At 39.9% G+C, this 7,608-nt stretch overlaps 1 pseudogene; it reads right to left on the bottom strand.

The window, feature by feature from the left end:
* Positions 1-3,073: 3,073 nt before the first annotated feature.
* Positions 3,074-4,076, bottom strand: LOC138054048 (zinc finger protein 862-like; annotated as a pseudogene).
* Positions 4,077-7,608: the final 3,532 nt, after the last annotated feature.

The raw sequence follows: 7,608 nt of genomic DNA, 5'->3' as shown, positions 1-7,608 counted from the left end.
TAATTTATACTATTATATATTATATATTACATGTACCTATATTATTATATTTTTTGGTCAGGAGCATAATATTGTTTGCACACAGTGTTAAGTGGATCCAAAGGCAGCCTAAACTCGTGCAAAGGATCTTACTTAGGTGAGGCCTTGGCTGTGTTGTCATTGCAGTGTAGAAATTGTAGTGATATTACTGTTGGAGAAAAATGAAGTAGACAGACAAGAAAACTTTGTTGACCAGTACAGGTATATCTTGACATCTTTTTTTCTTGATCAGGCCCAATACTATCAGTCCAAGAAATGTCTTCAACTGCAACACATCTAAGTTGGTCCTTCTCAGTCGTCTTGGCCGACAGTGAGGTGACAAGTTGTCTCCACTCGTGGCAAATAAATTTTCCGCATATCGCTTTGTTCCCACACAGTTTAGCCAGTATCTCTCCAGTGAAGAATGGCATGAAATATACAATGTACTAGAGCGGTTGAAGTCGGAGGTGGCATGTTTTCAACTGTGAAGTTCAAATTATCTCCAGGACACGAATCCTCCAGGGGATAAGTTTGACACAAAGGCCCACCGTTTGCTTGTCTTCTTACTCACTTTTCTCTGACCTCAATTCCTCTTCCTCTAAATACACATCGCTATTTTGATTTGTTTTCGGGGAATCTTTTTGGTAGCATAGCCAATTAGAATTGTAGTTATAACAGAAAGCCACTTGTAGTGGCCTTGGCTCTGTTCAGTCACTCTGAGTGGCCCATGGCACCACTAGGGTTTTCATAGGGCTGTGTCACAGCAGACGAGTGCAGATCATTTTGTGTCGTTTTACTCTTTACTCTCCCCTTCTTGCTATACAACTTATGTTAACTCAGAAATTACTTTTAAACAGCACAAAACAAAGGTTTGGGGCGAAAAATTGTCAGTCGAGCATACACAACAGAGTTCAACTTTGAAATATTGTTAGACTGAACAGTTTTCAAAAACCCCAATCATTTTTACTCGTGGATATATCCACGAGTTTTGGTGGGGATCTTTATGCAAATTTGTCACTCCTGTGTAACCGTAAGTTCAATCTAATTAGCCAATGAGGATGGATAATCACCAAACAGCTTAGAAAGCTGTGACTTCCTGTTCGCTAGGTTGTGCGCCGCCATAGACCTTATTCCAAAATGGCCGTCATTTGAATATTCTTTTGTTTTTATTCAAATTAGCCCTTGATGCCTCATTCTTGAGCTGAAAATTTAAAAGAATATTTTGCCTTGAACGAGGCATCAAGGTCTAATTTTTGAATGAAAACAAAAGAATTGCTGTTTGTGCATTTAGAAGCAAGAAACTGGAGAATTCAGTGAAGGTGAAGCAAAAGATTCTGAACAAGTACACATTGGTGCAATTAATTGTGCACCACCTTTCACTCTCCAACTCGAAGACTTTAATCCATGTCGAAATGGAATTGACAGACACGTGGTGAGAAGACAGTCTCTGTCGATCCCCTAAGCTCACAAGGGATTAATAAATTCCATTTGGAAGGTGACTTCCATTTGGAGAGTGACATTGAAGCTATCAAAGTATACCAATGCAGGGCTTGAAATTGGGACTCACTGGTCGCCAATAGTGTCTTCAATCCTTTTTGAGCTAATCGAGCCTGCAACAGTGCTATAAAAGGATTTCTGAGTACTGTATGTGTACTTGTTCCATGAGCAACAGGGCCTGCGTTCGATTCCTCCTGAAATCAATAGCTTTTCTCTTGTTGGACAAGGGAAGATGAAAAGCAAACATTTCACAAGGGTAAAGCTTCCAATCCAGAACATCTCAGAGCAGGGTTCGACAACTCCGCTAGCCCGGTAGCCCGAGGCTAGTAAAAAACCACATTTAATAGCCCGCTGGCTAGTAGAAAAATGGAAATAAACTAGATATAATTAGTTTTAGTTTGAAGTTCACAGTTGATTAAAAAAACAAGAAAGTTTAAAATGTAACGATAATACCTATAATTTTATAAAGAAAACATAAATCTATCATCTTGTGGCGTCTTTTTTATCTTGTGTGTCGTTCGTAAACATCGCTAGATCCCAGACTCGGAGCTTAATGGTTAATGTCTTCCCCAGTCTTCTCCCTACCAATGTTGTGATGCCTTGCACATCGCCTTGCACGATCCCTTCGCACTTGAAGCGATTGTAAAGATGGAGCGATTTTTGACAAATTACTAGGCACCACCATGTAAAAAGGGGAAGGCGGCCGAAACTGGAAGTACCAGTAAACAGGAAAGCAGTAAGATTTATGCGAGCACTCAGAGAAAGAGAAATTTTAATCCATCGTGGAAAGCAAGCTTCCCATGGCCTGTGCACTGGCATTCTACGGTTAGCCTTCGCCGCATGCACAAGTGAATGTGAAACGAACATTTTTATATATGCACTTGCTGTGATCAGTTATGGTTCAGACCATCTGTCTCTAAGTGTAACAGTATAAAATATAGTGATAAATATTCACAAGGTTTGTTGGAGGAATGTATAACTGGCACAAAAAGTGTTAATGAATACTGAATGGATCTGCTCTACTTGGCTAACCTGATGACATTAACAATATGACCTGGCAACAAAAATCAGATCTTATTCAAAATTACCCTGTCACATGTGCAAGGAACTTTGAACACATGGTACAGCTCTTTATAGAGGATGTGTTAAAGAGTAATCTTATGCCTATTGTAGAAATGGTGGACTTCTTTTACAGGGTTGAATTCCAGCAAAGGGGATCACCTCACATACATGCATTATTTTGGGTATCTAGTTGAATATGGGAGCCCTCCGTGCTGTTACACAATTATCCAGCTGTTAAATCACACTGACTAATGCCTGCCGATTTTAAACAATCGCGGTAAATTGGAATTATGTCACGAGTCTAACGACAGTGGCACTTTGATAATTCCTTTTAGTCTTAAATTTTCCTCATCCCTGCCTCCTTTTTCGTAGAATCATTGAAATGGTTGGAATCTGCTCTTTACTTAATGCAGTTTTTGCTACTTTAAGTGTTGTAAGGATAGAAATTAGCTTTTCAGCACTTGTGATATCGTTCTCACACAGCATAGCAATGTCTTTATCCTTGATTCCCATTTAGTTTCTTGGCAGTAATCTTTCCAATGAGAGAAAAGCCACGTTCACAACAAGTTGTTGACAGTGGTAAAATCAAGAGAATCTCAAATAACATCAGAATGTTGCAGAACCTGTCACTGTAGCTGTTGAACAATCCGTCACAAAGCTTTCAAATTAAGATCGAGGGAGTTGTTAGAGTTGCAAACTTTCAGCCAATCCTTTCTTCCTGCACAGCTACAAAAGCAAAATTGTTCCTTTAAAGAAGAAAACTTTGAAACGTTCAACAAGATGGTGAATTTTGTCTTCTCTGTAAGTGGCTAACTCTGGTCTATCATCTGGCCAGAGAGATGTATCAAACACTAACAGGGTACGCAAAGTTGGATCAGTCACATGGAGACTCTGAAAAAGAGACTTCAATTAAGGATCTGTGGCTTGGTTGTTGTGTTGAACTGAATTGAGTCTTGGTCACCCCTGTTAAGGTCAATGTCTTGGAAAATATTCCCATCTCCAATGTTTTGAAGAAACTGCTGAAGGTATGGACCAGGTCTTTCTAACGTGGCTGTAAGCTAAAGTGTAGCATGTGCTCCAAGCTATCCTTGGCTAAAGTCAATGTGACATTATCTTTTTGAAAAAGTATACTTAGCTTACTAAGGCATTCCAAAACATCCAAAATGAAACAAGCAAACAAAACTGTATTGAATTTTTGCTGTTCTTTTATTATCGTCTTAGCTCTCCCCTGCGTGTCAGCACTGCTTGTTGCTGAGCTGCAACAGTGATCTGGAAATGAACATGGATCACTTTGTAATCTTTCAGAAACACTTAAAGAGCACGGTGAAGATGTGGAACCACCCACATGTAGTTCATTTCAAATTACCCGGCTTCTGGATCTTTTCTCCCATAACTTCTGCAAGTTCTCTTAGTTCACGAAGTGCCTTGGGAGAATAGTGGTAGTGTTTGTAAATCGAGTGAAGCATGTCCCTCAAAGACGTAAGCAAGATTTCGTCTTTAATACCATATTATAATAATAATACCTTTATTTGACCATCTTAAAAGAAATGTACAATGGAATTACAAATTAGTAAAATGGTAATAGCAAAATTTATGATCTAAAACTATTCAAATGGGTGCTTAGTTATGTTTTAGTGCCCTGGGTAAAAAGCTGTTATTGTGTCTCTCCCAGAAATGGAGACTAATTTCCGACAATTTGTTGTTAAGTTACAGTCGCAATTTCTGGTAACAGAAGCCCTGTTGTGTAGGGGGAGGCTGTTATCATTGCTGATCTTATTCAGTTCTTTAGTACTAGCTTCGTTTCTTCGCAACTCGAGGGACGGTAAACTGTCTGGTGGGATACCAATTAGTGTTAAACACCTTTTCTGGATACGCTTCACTTCGTCTTTTAAATATGAAGGAATTCCTTCACATAGGGGTGCACCATATTCCAAGATGGGTCTTATTAGGGTCGTATAGATGCTGAGGCCAACATCTCTAGGTAATCGTGCCCTTCTGCACTTTCGTAGGTAGTATATCCGCTTCGAAGATTTATTGGTAATGTTCTCAACATGTGCATTCCATTTAAGGTTATCTTGGAACCAAACTCCTAACAGCTTGAAATGATTAACTCTCTCGATGGAAGTTGATCTGATTGGAGCAGTGGGGCTCTAAAGTGTGACAAAAGTTGATCCATATTTCTTTGGTCTTCTTCTAGTTTATTGCCATCTTATTACCGTCTGCCCATGCACACACAGAGTCCTGTACACTTTGCATATCACTGATGTCGTCAGGTTGCACACAAGAGTACACGTAGATGGTGCAATCGTTGGTGTACTTAAGTTGTTTTCAAGATTGTCACTATAGATGTAAAAGAGGATCGGTGAAATGACAGATCCCATAAGAGACACCTGCTGGACAAAGAGCAGTAAGTGAGCGTTCTTCTCAGAGAGTCTTACAGGGGCGGATCCAGGATTTTTTTTTTTGAGGGGGTGCACCACTAAGGAATGGCGCAACTGACTGGTGACCGGACGTAAACAAATTTTAATAGCGAATACGAAGAAGGCTTTTGCCTAGGCACTAACATAATATGAACTGCTGAGAATACATATCAAACGATACAGTAGATTTTGTATAACTGTGAAGTGGACTGCACAGTGTCAATGCAATGCTGTAAAAGTTATGTGTCGTTTTGGTCGTCATACGAAAATTGCCGTATGGTAAGTAAGTTGTATGGACTTACTTGGTTGTAATTAGTCGAGCAGCAAGCTTCTTGAGGAAAGGTGACGATTACTCTTTTTCTTGAATTCCTCGATAACTTTGTCAGTGTTCACTTCAAACTCATGGTGAATGTTCATAAGTGCTAGGCTGGATAGACGATTCTCACCCATTCTGTTCCTTAAACAAGTCTTGAGTTGGTGCAGACAAGAAAAGGAATGCTCTGCATGCACACTACCTACTGGAAGGGTACAGCCAATCCTTAACAGTGCCTTGATGTTGGGAAAATGGTCCTCATCAGCAACGAGGTAGGACTCGAACAACATAGTCGGGTCTTCTTGTGGTTGCTGTAGGGTCTCCGGTGATCCTTCCATTCTTTGATTTCATTTAGCAACGATAAATGAATAGGGATGTAGTCCTTCCAAAATTGCAACTTATTATTCATGCTATGTAGAACCCTGCATTTACATACAACAGACGGGACCGACAAGAAGAGATCACGACGTGGCCTGTTTTCCTCACAAAAGGTTGAACTCGTTTCTTGGTCGATATGATCCAAGAACGGTATGCCAACATCAAGCTTGAAGTATTGTAATGGGGTGTCTGCTTGTGCATTTGCACGATGTTGTTGGTGATGTGTGTAGCGTGGTACCTTTATGTACGCTCCTACTTCATTAGCGATTTGTTTGGCCTCTTTGAACCAGTCTTGGAATTCTTTGTCAATGTTTGTAGGCATTTCTTGAGAATGCTTCAATTGTCGATCATTTGATAAGTGTGATATATATCATGCCCATTCTTTTGTAGCTTTGCTGCAATACCCTTTACAGTGTGAAGAGTATTCTTGGCAATAACGAATGAAATGATATGCTGAAACGTTGTCAGTGGAGAAAGCAGACCCTGGGCTTTTACAAGCGTTTCTCAATCCCAGTTCCAGCGAGCATTTTCTTGTGAGGGATGTACCATTTCTTCTAAACAAAGATTGGGGTAGAGCAAGTAAAAGGTTTCGTAACAGGTGTGCTGTTCAACACACTGGGTTTTACACAGTCCTTTGAGTTTTTTAACTGCATGAGATTCGCTTTCTTTATCCAGAATGCTTTCAAAAAATAGTTAATGTTTTGGAGAAAAGTTAAAAAACGTAAAAGGTTTCATTGATTGTGTCAATCATGTTCTTTATTTCTTGGATTTGGCATGACGAAGCAATAGAGAGATTCAAGACATGGCTGTTACACTGTGCGATTGCGAGCTTGTACTCCAACACGGGAGGATGACATAGCTGATGCTCCATCATTCGCCTGTCCTCTTGCCTTTGTGATATCTATGCCACGTTTGGATAGACATTCTATCATGGCTCTTGAAATGCTTTCACCATCAGTTTTATCCAGGTATACAAAATCAAAGAACACATCTTTCACCTCAGGTTGTTCAGGATTAAGGTTATCTAAAAAGCAGAGACATATTAACAGTACTTCTTGATTTGCATGCACATCAGTGACTTCATCTGCAATGATAGCGAAAAATGTGTCGTCTTGGCTCAGGCACTTTCATTCTGTATTGTCTTTGAAGTGTATGAAGCATTTCTAGGACAACTGTTTAAATGAGTTTGCAATAAGGAGTCATTTGAAGCCATGAGCTGAAGGTTCGCCAAAAAGTTTCCTTTATTTGATACAGTCAGAGTGTCGTCAGAAAAAGTGTCTCGATGGCCACCAAGGCTGATATTCTGCTTACCGCACAGCAGGACCGTATCAACAATTGACCTTAGTATGTGGATGTTATTTGGTTCGCAGCAGAAATCATAAATGGGACAGTTTGTTCCAGATTATTTAAGCAGCCTTTGAATTCAAGTACTGCCATCATAGCATCTTTGTGATACTGTAGCTTCTTGTGACTTGTCAAAATACCATCCTTTCTGGTTGCTTTCCGAAAGTTTGTGAAAGGGGTTGCAACAAGGACACCTGGTGTTGTTCTTGTACTGTTATCCCGTACGAAAATTCTGGGTGAGACGCGGGCGAGATTCCGGCCATAAAAAGTCTCGCTGATGAGCGATACAGAGCCTGACGATAATCAGCCTGACAGGAGCGATAAATATTGAATGATAAATGAGCGAGATTGGAGCGGGACATTTGTACTACTCTGACATTTGGGTGATATTCTGAGCGATAAACGGGCGAGATTCAGGTCCATAAAAAAACAATGAACAATACATTTTTATGGAGGTGACGTAAGTTTATGGCTTATAATTTCGGGTTTTACGAAAACTAAGACCTACCATACTTATTCAGCTATAAGCCGAGCAATTTTTACACAAATCCTCACTCAATTTGGGAAAATTTGAAG

This window comes from Montipora capricornis, chromosome 6 (assembly GCF_036669925.1).
Source record: "Montipora capricornis isolate CH-2021 chromosome 6, ASM3666992v2, whole genome shotgun sequence".
In the NCBI taxonomy this organism is placed as follows: Eukaryota; Metazoa; Cnidaria; class Anthozoa; order Scleractinia; family Acroporidae; genus Montipora; species Montipora capricornis.
The sequence above is the reverse complement of the archived record's forward strand: the minus strand, read 5'-3'. Positions and strand labels throughout refer to the sequence as shown.